Source organism: Carassius auratus, unplaced genomic scaffold (genome assembly GCF_003368295.1).
Source record: "Carassius auratus strain Wakin unplaced genomic scaffold, ASM336829v1 scaf_tig00015585, whole genome shotgun sequence".
In the NCBI taxonomy this organism is placed as follows: domain Eukaryota; kingdom Metazoa; phylum Chordata; class Actinopteri; order Cypriniformes; family Cyprinidae; genus Carassius; species Carassius auratus.
Genome location: NW_020524604.1, coordinates 155,001 through 169,754, shown reverse-complemented (window position 1 = coordinate 169,754; position 14,754 = coordinate 155,001). Strand labels below are relative to the sequence as shown.

General features: G+C 36.0%; 1 long non-coding RNA gene across 1 annotated transcript; it reads right to left on the bottom strand.

Annotated features, from left to right (window-relative positions):
• Window positions 1–6,944: 6,944 nt before the first annotated feature.
• On the bottom strand, window positions 6,945–9,055 carry LOC113074888 (uncharacterized). Its single transcript, XR_003280847.1, has 4 exons — window positions 9,042–9,055; window positions 7,641–7,825; window positions 7,191–7,429; window positions 6,945–7,097 (listed from the first exon to the last, which is right to left on the bottom strand). It is a non-coding gene; the product is annotated as an uncharacterized LOC113074888 (long non-coding RNA).
• Between the last annotated feature and the right edge of the window lie 5,699 nt (window positions 9,056–14,754).

Sequence of the window (14,754 nt, the reverse complement as noted above, 5' to 3'; positions counted from 1 at the left end):
CTTTACATCCTCTGAATGTCATTTTATTGTACTTTTAGGCTAATCAAAGACAACAGACACATTGTATAAGCAAAATACGTTTATTTTAATCGAGCAATCGTAAAGTTGCAGTGTTCTTTTTGTGTGTGAGTGTGTGTGTGTGTGTGTGTTGGTGGATGGTGTATACACGTGTCTCTGGTTGTCAGCTGTGATTATGCCGGTGGCAATTTTTCCCATTGTCTTCTAACCTAAAAAAAACAAAATGAACACATTCAATAGTGTTATGATTTTATGTGTCTAGCACTATCGTTAATCCATTGACAAAAGATTTGTTAAGACTGTTGAAAGTTTGAAATTAGACCAAGCAGTCCGAAATTTAGCAACATATGCCTTTTTCCAGCATATAGGCATCTTGGTGTGTATTTTTACCATATGGAAATTAAATATTTAAGTTTAATATCTGCCAGTATTATATACGTTTAATCATTTCAGCTTTTCAAGATAATGTTAGCTAAGACTGTTGAAAGTTTGGAATTACACCAAGCGGTCCGAAATTTAGCAACATATGCCTTTTTCCAGCATATAGGCATCTTGGTGTTTATTTTTACCATATTGAAATTAAATATTTGAGTTTAATATCGGGACAACTTCAGCAAAGGTTTAAAACGGTAAACTTCATCAAATGTAAGCATTAGGAGATAAACAGTAGTTACGGTAGCTATAATGTCTAATAATAAAAAATAATAAATACCTTTCTGACCAAACAAAAGGGAAAACTCTAGGCTGTGTCTGAGGAAATCACTTGATGACCGGTAGCTGCTTGTAGTATAGCAGTCTTAAATGCAATATCTAAAATATATGTCCTAAATAACTTTTCTTGTCGGTTTACCAACAGTTTATACAAAACAAGTTTATTTGTATAGCACAAATAAACAGTTTAATACATAAATGAAAATAATTACTTTATTTGTCTTACCTGTGTTGTTTCCCACTTTCTTTTCTTCATGTTTTCCTTGGCTCCATTCACTCTATAACATTCTTGTAGAGCTCCTGTTATGTAACCTTATTTTCTTCATTCATGCATAAACCTAATTGTAGCTATTTTCAATTATATTATTGAAGGGCATCATGATTTTGATGTTTAAATGCTGAAAACAGACTCCTGATTTAATTACATTTTTCATTACAGAAGTTACGCCTATTTTCTTTTTCCGGAAATGAAAATTATTAATTTAACATTAAATTTATTTTACAATGTTCAGAAATTATATTAAAAGAAAAATGTATGCATAACACTAGAAGAATGCAACCGGTTCATGACTCGAGAATGAGTCGATCTTTTTTTCGTTATCTGGCTCGGTTCGATGTTCATCTTCAGTTCTCTCTTCACAGCAGTTCAGTCAGTGTAATGTTTGAGTAAATGAATTGCTTCAAATTATTTGTATTTGCTAAATTTTTAATACCCAAAAAAGGCACGTCTTAAAGCAGGCGGTAATTTGCGCTGCTCTTGGTAGATTGCACTGGTTATTGTGGGAATGATCTGGCTTCGTCTGTTCTTTAAAGTTTGCATTGTCAGTAAATCACACACATAATTTTCCCTCCCATCGGCACATTTATGGAATTATCTAATGCTAATTTGGCCTGTTTAGTAAATCTGGCTCAAGGGGTCATAGAGTTACAAAGCTTAAAGTCTCCCACTAAAGGATTTATTCTAGGCAGATCCAGACCGTGCTAAACGGCTCATTCAAACACACCCCCCACACATCTATGTCAAGATGTGGAAATATTTGTGTAAGGCCGCCCAAATATTAACGCAAAGAAAGAAGGTGTGGTTTCAGGAAGTGTTGAAGCAGCAATGTCAGGGAGACGCTTTGTGTTTCTAGGACTTTATGTGGCCTTCTGAATGTAGATGCAATCATTGTTAAGAATTATTTACAAAAGAACAGTACAACCCAGAAGTTCAAATCTTTACAACACATTTAATGGATGACAGTTTTGTGAACCTAGGAGAGTAGCCTATAAGGCTGGCTGTGCACAAAGGGAATTTATTAAAAAAGGTAAATTTTGACTTTGCTATGACAATCTTTGCAACAATTGTATTGTAAAATGCGCTACAAAAATTTAATCTGGGGCTTATTCTGAATCAGCTACTTTAAGTGTTTTCTTAATAGTTTAAGTGTTTGCTATTGACTGTTCAAATGCAGAGTTTTGTGCAGCGTAGAGTAACGTGTTGTATATTTGCGTTTGTGTGTGAGGGTAACATCACAGCAGAGTAAACAGACTGTCAGAAATCATAGCACGTAAGCTGTCTTAAAGCTGCGGTAGGGAACTTTTGACGCTCTAGCGGTTACTAAACAGAACTGCTTGCGTCTTGCGGAAGAACATCGTAGCCGGAACTACTTCTCTCTGTTTATTGTCTATGAAGAATCACAAAGGTACTGGGTTACTCCGCCGCGGTATCCCAGAAGCAATCTAAAATAGTTCGAATATAAACACTTATTATAGGTGCACCCTAGTGATTCAGGACAAGCTAAAAACACGGTTTGGAAAATGGATTCATGGTGTACTCCCTTATTATATAAATTTTTCTACATTTTGAACACAAACAAAGTTACGGACGGCAGCTCTGATTGGTTATTTTTTACCGGGAGCGATGGAGTTTCTGCAAATGGCAATAGAACCACTGGGAGGAGCCAGAGTAGCTTGATTTTTTTCACAGATTATCTGTCTCATATTCTACTGTCAGGACATAATGACACGTTTAATAAATATGTAAAAAATATTTTTTTACAAAAGTTCCCTACAGCACCTTTAACCGTGGCTTGTGTACTGCATCATCACTGTGTCTGTCGCTCGACTCTGTTCCCCTTTCAGGCTTGAACTGATGGTAAAACGAAGGACATTATTAACAGTCTTGATATTTATTTTGAAAGATGAATCTCGCGATTATGGAAAGGGGTGTTGCATTTCCGACGAGTGCTTGTGGTGTTCGCCCAATTACAATGCATTGGGTCATTGGCCAATCAGAGCAGCCTGTGCTTGTCAGAAGGAGGGACTTTGTTGAAAACAACGTGTTTGAGAGAGGCGGGACATAGAGGAACTACAATAATGTACAGTATTTGAAAAATTCTGTTTTTTGAATCTTAAAGCATGTCAGCATATTCTGTTACACCAAATACACAAAATAATGGTCTTTAAAATAGCATCATATGACCTCTTTTAGTGATACCCCAGTAATGACTGAAATTGGCCATTTTTTTTTTTTTTTTTTTTTACTTTGCATTCCTCCTTGTTGTGTGGTTGATGGTCTTTGGTCTTGAGAGAGTCTTAAGGCAGAGAATTTGTTCTCTAATTAGAAAAAGTGAAAAGAAAAATATTAGGTTATGTTAGGACATCCCACCCGGCATTTCAACGTTGAAACAACGTCAGGTACTATGGTTGGATCAACGTTGAAATTTCGACGTGGATTCACCGTTGAAATCGTGACACTGGTTCACCGTCTTAACTTCATCACGGGTGAATTACGGTCGTTCTGGAGACCTTGGATTAACGTTGAATGAGGTGTTGATTTTAAAAAGTGAATCGACGTTCATAACACGACACTGTTTCACCGTCGTACTGTGCACCATGTATAAATACACAGTTGTATGTACCATTAGATCCTAGTTTACATTTAGATCCACAGCACAGGATAAAGACAAAAAATCTAATGACGTGCAGCAATGGCTTTACAATCAACTTAACTACAAATCAAAATAACTACCAAATGCTCAAAATTGTAAAACAGCAGTTTTATTTTGGAAACACTGTACAAAACAGATAAAAGTAATCCCAAACTTTATTTAGCAGAGTATGCATGGACGTATTGTTAAAACATGTAGAATAACAATTCAAATTCAATAATATTTTAAAGTTTTTATCAAATAATTTGGAATATTTTTGCATATAAATGCATAATTTTTGCAGCACTTGCAAGAGCCTTTATGACTAAAACCAGCTGATCTTTTATTATGGTAATGTGTCTCATTACAAGAGATGTGTTACATTGGTGCAGTGAAAATTTGCTGAACAGTTTGAAAAGGGAACCTTCAACCAGGGACGCTGTAACGGGAGGGAAGATTGGGACAATTTCAAGTTTACTGAAAAGTTCTTAAAAAGCAGGATTTCATTTATAGCATTTCTTTAAACCAGTGGTTCTCAAACTTTTTATACCAAGTACCACTTCAAAAATTATTTGTCTCTCTAAGTGCCACCATCATGACCAACATTACATTTCAGCATTGTAGTAGGCCTAACTATTCAGCTAACTTACAGCTGTACAGTTAAAAAATAAGGCAGTTGTATTCCTAATAAGAATATTTATTGTTGTCAGCCACGTTAACATTGTTAATACACAGTTTGAACATTAACACTGCACTGTGGCTACATACAGGTAACGTACATGAAAGACTTAGTTTAAATTAAAATGTGTTATAACAAAAGCAACATAACTGTACTGTACTTGATTGTAAAAAAAAAAATAATAATACCTCACTCAAAGATGAAATTAAAACGTATTAACATTAATATTTAATTGAGTGATTCCCCTGTGTAACCACTAGAGCGGGCCTGACACTGAGAACCACTGATTTAAACAATCCTAATTCATTTTTACATTAATTCATTTAAATTGTACCGAAATTTGAAATTATATTTTTCAGAAAACACTTTGATAATATTATAAGAATAAAAAAACATATATAACACACCTAATGCATGGGATTCATATCAGGAAAATGTGGAAAAATATCTAAAAGACAGAAATTAACACAATTAACCAGCAACACAACATCAGAAGAGCATCTGACTTGATCATCTGTGATAAAGCAATACAAAAATACACACACAGGTATTTATTTATCTTCTGCAGGTTAAAGGTCCTTTAAGTTTCCCATCTGTAAACTCTGGTAACGTTATACTTTACTATTTTCAAAAGATAATAAAGATAGCGATTTTCTTACCTCATTTTGCCAGTAGGTTTGCAGGACCTCGCAGAACACATCTGACCCTTCTTTTGTTCACATTACAGTTTTTGTTCTCCATTGACATGTCACGACTCAAATTTGCTCAAAAAATAAATATAAATAAATAAATAACAGGCAAATATAAAACAATTCCTGAACGACCGAACAGTTACAACAAGCAGAAGCTCACAGTCAGCCGCCTCAGCCTCACTCACAGAAAGACGATAATCACGGTCATATTTTTAAATGTAGAAAGGCGTGAAATGATTAATTGTCCAGTTTCCTGAATGACAGTCAGATTAACCAATCATTATCAAAGTAATAAAATAAATTCAATTCAATTCAAGTTTTCAATTCAAGTTTATATGTATAGCGCTTTTTACAATACAAATCTTTTCAAAGCAACTTTACAGAAAATTATGTTTCTACAATATTTAGTAGTAGCTTATAAGTGGTGACTGTCAGTTTTTGCACATTTGACAGGATTTTTAGAAGAAATGAATACAAGACGTAGTCAGCTAGACGATGAACATTATTAATATTATTAATTAATAATTATTATATGATGCAGTCACACTTGTAGCAATATTTGTTAGTTCTGTTTGTTGATTCAGGGTCAGCATCATCTCTTCTCAGGTGTTCTGGATCCAGACTGGAGCTTGTGTAAATCCTAGTTACCACGGGATAAAGATCCCAGCAGAAACAGAGAAACAAATAGAGACATCATTAGCATAGCTGCTGATGTTCCAACTAAGTAAAATTAATTAGTTTAACCCAAACTAAAGAATAATAATGTGTTTTATATGACGTGCTGCTCTTTTTGTGAACATTGTTACATTAAATGCTCTTACTCTGTCTCTTTTCTTCACCCAATTCCTTAGGACAGACCAGCCTGTGATCTCCTAAGACACCCAGATTCACCCCTGGTCACGATCTGTCCCACACCTGTGTCTCATCACAGTCCATCACCAGTGTCTGCACCCTGCACACTGCCAATATTATGGATTTCTGTTCTGGAGAGAGATGCCATTCACAACATAATCTCTACACAATATCAAACTCAAATCATTTAGTCTTGCCTAACAGTTTCCCTGATTTGTTACTGTTCACAATGTAGCATGGTCTTGTTTACCTTTATCCATTCAGTTATTAAAATGTTTTTAATATTTGTATTGAATATATTTCAAATTTATTATTTAAAAGCAACTTCACTTAATCTTTCCCTAGAAGAGATAATAGGTGTGTTTGACTTGAAGCAGTGCTGTGCAGACCGATCGAAGTATGACATCACAGTACCATGAGAGCAATAAGACAGCTTCATATACTTTTGAATCGCTTTCACGATAATTTGTCATAATTTAAGCGGTGCTGCGCAGACCAATTAAAGTTGAACATATCTGAAGTGTAAACTCTCACGGTCAGTTCTGGGTCTTGTGCAGTAATATGATGAGCAGGTTTTTAGTGTCATCACCTTACATTATTGAAATGCTATATTGACCTTGGGCCCGTTCTTCGTACGTCGCTAACTCAGTTAGCTGGATTTGATTGTTGATGATTTGGCGTGATCTTGGATCATTTGGTTCTTTGAAGCTCATCCCGGAGCTGCTGTCATAGCAACAGGTCGATAAGCTTAAACCTGCTCGGGAGCAGTTTATTTAACGTAAACAGGATTAGATCGCTTCTTTTCAACCAGAACTGATACTCAAAATATGTCTGCTACCACTGCTACTTTATTACAAGAGTATCGTACTGATCTAGGGACAATAATTAAAAATAATAATCATTAAAAAATATATTTTAAAATAATATAAAAATGCTGTGTAGTCGATAACAGCCTACTATAGACACAGCCAGTTTTACTCACTGAAATATTTATGTCATAAAATTATTACTTCATAATTGTATTAGGGTCTTACACACATGCTATAGAGATAATATACTTGGGATTATTGGGTCCGTTGTGATGACACTCTTAGCACCTTACTTAAGCAAATGTCATGTTCTATATGTTGACAACTGGTACAGTAGTCCCACACTTTTCCAGCACCTCTTGTCACTTGGCACTGGAGCTTGTGGGACCGTGCGCGGACACAGAAAAGGGATGCCAAAGTTCACCTGCAAGATGAAAAAAGGTGAGGTGGAATTCGAAGAGAATGGGTCACAGTTGGCAGTAAAATGGCATGACAAGAGGGATGTTCATGTCCTTACCACAGTCCATCCAACTGGTATGGCAGCCACAGGCAAGCTGGATCACCTCACTGGGCAACCAATGATGAAGCCAGTCTGTGTACTGGAGTACAACAAAAAGATGGGTGCAGTTGACAAAGCTGATATGATGACTGGTTTTCATGAATGCACCAGAAAGTCTACCAAGTGGTACAAGAAAGTATTTTTTCATGTACTCGACACGGTTTTACTCAACAGCCACATCGTCTACCGGCAAATTACTGGTGAGAAATGGATACAAATAAATATAAACGAGATAAACAGTGCTAACATTTTTAATTAATGTAATTTAAAGTGTTAACAAATTCACAATAATAAACAGACCACACTGTCACATACTATTATTTTCTCCTTCCTTACTTTCTTACTTCCTATTGATGTGCTCTACTATGAGTAGGAAAGGAAATCACCTCCCTACAATTCAGGACGAACCTGATGAGAGGGCTGCTGGAGGAGTACAGCACGTTGCGAGGTCCAACCAAAGGCGGGTGTCCTGCCTTGGACACACGCAAGGGCAAGCAGAGGCGCCTCACCAAGCACATGTGTGTGCCATGCAACACTCCCTTGTGTGCTGTCCCGTGTTTTGAGGAGTACCACACACTGAAGCATTATTAAGCCTGTAAAAAGTCAGAGTATATTAATTCATGATGATACATTGTTAATTATTATTTATTGTAATCATTAAGTGTGTATAATAGTTTGCTTTAAACAAAACCATTTATTAAAAGTCAGTATATTTATAGTTTTGTTTAATATTTATTGTACATATATTTGTTTTTATATTTGTTTACAAAGCTGATATGATGACTGGTTTTCATGAAGCATTATTAAGCCTGTAAAAAGTCAGAGTAGCCTATATTAATGAATTTATGATGATACTTTATAATTTATTGTAATTATATTATTAAATATAAAAGGTACCAGTATGTATAGTTTATTTTAAACAAAAACATTTACCAAAAGTCAGAGTATTTTTACAGATTTTGTGTTTGTTTATGATACTATTTTAATTGTTAGTCATTGTAAATATATTTGTTTTGTTTTGTAATAGTAATAATAAACGTTTTTGTTTAATACAAACTGTTATACATTTATATTTTTACATTAATAAAACATACATGAAGCCCAAAACATACATTCTTTTTGGGCTATATGCACAGCTGCACTACTTCCTGAACTTCAGCCAGCTCCTTTGTTTCCGGTCTGTCATTATTGGAGAAACTGATTAATCCAGGTTTGTCGGATTATTTTTGCTGTGATTCCTTAGGTCAGGCACACCTGGATTAATCAGTTTGTCCAATAATGGCAGACAGAAAACAAAGGAGCTAGCTGAAGTTCAGGAAGTAGTGTAGCTTTGCATATGCTATATCTCTCACTACCAAAAAAAGTTAAATCTACATGGTATGACATCATCAAATTATATTTCCCTATACAAACATTTGAGCAAGCTGATAAGTGAGGTGTGACCATATATTAATATAATAATTGTATAGACTATATGGTCACACTTCACTTATTAGCTTGCTCAAATGTTTTGTAGGCTAGGAAAATATCATTTAACAATGTCATACCATGTAGCTTTACTCCGCTTAAACATGGCATCTTTTGATTTGCTTTGCAATTGAGAGATATAAAACTCGGTGAGCAATATACTAAAACAAACAAGAAAAATGATTTAACGTCAAATATGTGCTTTGGTATATTCACGTTATGTATAACGTATCAATTCAACTGAACCCTCACTTTACCTCCTGAATGCACGGATTATGGAACATAAAATTAACAACTAAATACTAATACTCACCGATGACAATGTTTCTGGGGGAGATGCACCGATTGTCACGCGGCTGTTCTGGGAGAGATGCAAAGTACCATGTGCACGCGAAGTTCACAGCGGGGGGGGCAGCAAACAGAACCATTTCACCCATAGTCGGTACACGCTAACAAATTATTTGAGAGGTTTTGAATAAAACAAATTAAATAAAGCGAAATATTCAAGCTACTCACCTGCAGACGGTTATGCATCGTGTGCGCGCCATTTTGACTGAAATGTCACATGACAAGGTTCATGCGTCTCCATGGAAATTAGAACGCGACTGATTGCAAAATAACGGTCGCAGAAAAAAACTCACGCCAGACTGCTGGTCTGACTATTTTAGAACTTACGTGCGAAAAGGTTAAGAGCCTTTCGGAAGTGTGACCGCTCTTGCCACCTCTGAATAGAAACTGAATGGTTTGGAGCAGAATAAGCAGTAGTACTTTTTATTGTACATTCTGCCTCCATCAGTTTTCTTCTTCAGCATCATGACGGTCACGTCGGAATGATCTGGTGAAGACGATTCTTTATTGTCATGTTCATCAGATGAAGAGGATTGTCCGGGGTCTTTTTTGTCCCATGAAGAGGATTCTTTTGTGCCACTGTTGGCCAAGGAACTAGAACGTGTCACACGCCTTCTTTTACATGGTGGAGATCTTGATGTTTTTGACTTAACCTTTCCTTTTTTACGTTGTTTGACATTTTTTGCTAAACCCTCTTCATCTGGTGAACTGTTACTGTCTGATTCTTCCTCTGTCTCCGGAATATATTCATCCTCGCTGAGCTCTGAACTTGACAGAGATTCTTCTGCTGGATATCCAAGCATTTTTCTGTTAAGCTGTGAATAAAAGCTATGAGTTAGAAGTCTTGATCAGAAATGCCAAGGTTGACAACATATTAAAACTATGAAGGCCTGTCCAATGTGAAACATTCATTGTGCAGGTTTTAATTTCCAGTCTGTACTAGCACGAGAAGTAGTGGTGACATGAGTGCTACATGGATATAGCAAAAACATTGTCATTGCAAAGCGCAGAACTACCAACCTGTACACCTTCTGACATCAAAGTACAATGGTACAGTTTGTCATTGTGAACTACACAACAAATTGGGGACAGCTATGTGATTATGTTCAAGCAGTGCGTCTAACAGCAAGAGCCGGGGGCTCACCTACTAAACAGCACTAATCATGCTCTGAATGCCAATTAAAAAATTAATCAGCTAATTTTTGATATTTAATTAAATAATTTGATGCTCAAAAATTTTGCCTAAGGTTGGCACGTTTGAAAATGGATTGTGGTACAACAATTACTTTAATCTCAGTTGTTTTTCAAATACTGGAATTAAAAAACACTTATGTGATTTGTCACTTTTCATATAAATGTTAAGATATTGAAATAAACTTACGATTACACTGTCAGTTCTTCTGAGCTCAGGTGCACTGGTGTCCATGTCTGGAGTAGGGTCAAGGGTCACGATACCATCACTATCATCGGAGCGCTGATGTACTTTCTAAAAAATGATCAACTAAAGTAACTAAAATAACTGAAAATTCACATTTTAACAAACATAAGAATGACCTAGCAAATGAAGCCATACAAAAGACTTACAACTAACCTTTGTTTTCATGCTCTGATATAAATATAAAGTCTTTTCCCCTTCATCATTTAAAGATTTGTGTACGCCTTCATGTATCGTTCTTCACAAGCTTTGTGAGGCGCTCTAAGTTTCTGGAGGCGACTCAAGTGATGGCTCTTTTCTGGAAGCTTTTCTTTTGCCATTTATGCTACCTTCAGAACTGAACCTTTAAATAAGTACTAATTGTTGACAGCAGACACAGAGGTGAGCCAAAGGAGATTCCCTATATTTCACTAAACAACTCTTTAAGAGTTAAATTAGTAATGTCAACTGGCAGGGTTCAGGTGGTTGACTGACACAAACTTGTCTATGCTTGCTGGTGCAGACTGGCTTTTGTAAAGGCTTGGGAGAGTTTAGGTGTTGAGAAACCCAGACCTGTGAATCACTAGTGGCTGCCTACCTTTGCCTTCTTTTCAGGACCATCTGTCACATCATCCACTGTAATGAAATTCACAGAAGACAGAAATGTTGTTTAGATTCACAAAGAACAATGCCAACTTGAGGCTTTTCAAACTTTATAAAATATTTTTCCATATTGTTTCCTCTTACTAGTTCTAGGCCTAAACCCCAAGATAAATCTCAGTATGGAATAACTTTAACAGCATCTTTCCTAAATATTTTGACTATAAAAGCAAAATCTCTCTCTCTTTCACATCTCTTCCTCTTCTTGCTTGTAATGTTCTAGACAATGATTGAAACCATGTATTGCTAGCACTTCTCTGAAGTTGAATTTGTAAGTAAAATTAGATGAAAAGTTTGCTAAATCAATAAATGAAAATGATAATACACTATGTATGGTAGAGGAGAATGAAAAAAATAGACCATCTTTGCAAATTACATCAGATAACTGTCAATTCAGTTTACAAATACTATAACATGATTTAATAAATGGTAAAACTATAATACAATGAATAATGGTGCTGTTTTTCCACACTGGGAAACCCATCTGGCTTAGCCACTGGTTTAGATCCTCCCAAAATGATTTGAAACTACATACAATAATGCTTAACTTGGAAATAAAACAGAAGTAAGAGTTTTGTGTACACTTGCGTTTGTATATGTACTGTACTTATTAGACCACACTGATTATGAAATATTGTTTAGCTTGATTTGGCCCCTGTGGTCACTCAGCAGCTGGAATCACAGAAGTCATTGTGCAGCTAGATTCAGAGCAGAAGCCCATCATGTCCCTGGTATCTGCTGAGAGATACTGATGCTGTCTCTATGAACTGTTCTGCTAACAGGACTATTAGTGTTAAAGCCTCTCTCCTGTGATGACCAGTCCTCCACTATGGCCTTTAGCTGCTCCTTGTGTGACTGTGAACTGGAGGACATACGCTATCATAAGCTTGCATGAGCAATGACGGGGCATTAGCAACCAATCATCATCCCTCTACTTCACTAGCAGCACTAACACCTTGATACTGGACCAGCAGATGTTCATCTGTTTATCTCTCACTCTGTACTGTTCATATCCTTTAGCATCATAAAGAGAGATGTAGTGTGTATGTACAGTCAGCACTCTCCATTAGGTCATGCTAAAGCAGTATCACTCACTCTCTGTTATCAGGTGGCATCACTTCTAGCCCATGGAGTATTGGAAGACACTGATAAACTCTGAGGGTATAATGTGCAGCTCTGTTAGCTTAGCAGTTAGCATTTACAAAATAATAAAGTTCTGAAACATTTACATTAAAAGTAGTGTGTTAGCGGTTCACGTTTAATGCTCTGAGAGAGCACAGAGCTTTGGAGAATGCCTGTAGTTATCTAATACAACTTTTTTTTTGTGCAAGGAATTAAAGAAACAGTTTACCACAATCTGGTGAATCCCAGCTGTGTGCAGTGAAATATCAAAAACATAATCCAGAAGAGTTTAAATAACAGCAGCTGCCATTTTCAGGTACAGAGGTTGTATATTATCAGGGACTGATTATTTTTAACATATATATTGTTTTTCAAGTTTGTTAGAAAGTAAACTCTTTGAATTCTGTTTAATGTATGCCGAAAGGCTCAGCCACAAGGGTATCCCAGAGGGAAAAAAACAGTATTATCATTTACTGATCATGATTTAATACTATAATTAAATAATAATAATAGAATAGTAATAATAATAACAATAATAATATATTACCATTCAGAAAATCAGATTAAAGTATTTTTAACCTAAATGGAGAATTAATTGATGTAGATTCCCCTCCCAAACAACAGTCCATGCTTAAGAGAGAATGAATGACCTGGAGTTGGCCAAACTTTTTCTTTCCTATTGTTATCAATAATTATTATTTGAACATAGATCGATACAAAATAAATTACATAAAGGGCATCAATGTTATTTGATTAATTATATTATAATCTGTCAGGAGAAATGGGCAGGATTCAGATGCGGGTTTACGCAAGGCTTTATTTAAAGCAGAGGAGTCACGTTCACAGGATTACTCGTAGTGACTGGAGGAATAGTCGAAGCAGATGAATCAAACCGATGAGTAACGTTCCACAGTTATTTGTATGACCGCTGAGACCGGAGGGATGACACTGAAGCTTCCAAGAGCTCTGCGCCTTGGGGGAACAGGGGCCAGAGAAAACAGCTTAACACACTGGAGCCTGAGGACAAGACACGACAAAGGTGAGTGCCAAGAACAGCTAGAAGATCCGAGCTATTGAAACGAGTAACAACAGTCTGACAATAGACAGAGAAACACGGGGAATGATAAGGGGAAAAAATTAGAAGAACATAGAAAACAGGTGGCGAGTAATTAGGGTTCACAACACCGAAACAAGGAGGGCGGGGAAAACTCAAACAGGTAGACGCGGTGAGCTGACAAGAGATCCAAACACACACCAAAAAGGCAGGTGATTAGCCCCGAGACCCGACACTAATCATTCGATGCCTTATGATGTAAAACAACAAAGAATTTGCTTCATCAAAATTAATTTTCTGTTTGAGGCTCAGTGTATCCAGATTTTTCATCCGGGTGCATCAACAGTACATTTACTTATTTCTGTTTATTTTATAAAGTAATATGAAATTATAAGTAAATAGTAAAATAATATATTAAATACATATATAATTAAATTTGAGTTTTATTATTGACCAATAGTTGGCGCTAGAGAGTGTGGAAAAAGTGACGCACTTTTCCAGAACAATGTTACTCGTGGGGACTGCAATATTCAGTGTGACCACCAGGGTCGCATAGACACACAGTCACACAGATTGTTGTCTTGAAAACCGTCCTTATGAGGACTTTGAAAAAAACTCATGGGGCGAGTCCAAACACTGTTTAGGAGGGGCCTGTGGGGCTTTGCCCGTGGGGACCTCAATATCGGTGACACGAGTCCCCATGAGTCTGTGTGTATTCAGGTCGAAGTCCTCACCAGGATAGAAAAACAAGAACACACACACACACAAGACACACACACGCACACTCTCTCTGTAACAACTCCGCCAACAACAGAAGGATAAGTACACTGCCATTTCAAAGTTTGGGGTCAGTAAATTTTTATATACTTTTTATTCTTATTATTAAGAAATAAATTAATATTTTTAATCATCAAGGACATTGATCAAAAGGGACTATAAAGAGTTTTCTATTTCAAATAAATGCTGCTCTTTTGAACTTTCTATTCATCAAATAATAACAAATAAAAAAGTGAAATGTGTTAGAGAAGCAGCAAACAATCTGAGAAAATTACAATGTATATTTATTTTATTTTAATTTTTTATCATTTCATTATTTATTTTTTTATTTAGTTAGAGTGCTTGTATTTTTTTTATCAATATTTATAACCAGCCATGATTTTTTTGCATTTAATTTACATTTATTTATATTGAAAATATACAAATAATGCAATTGTTTGGTGTTTCCCCCGTGCATACATGTGATGGACAAATGTGCACCTGTTGTAAGGTCATAGGTCATATTCCCAGGCAACAGTAAAGCAATATGTATCTTCCATTGGGCTAAAAGCTGTGTGAGTTGAGTCCAGTTTCATCGGTGAGGGTCAGATATAAATGATGGGTCATTTATGTCAGATGTATTAGATACAATTAGAGATCTAGATAAAGTTAGCTCTATTTGATCTACTGTTTCACACACT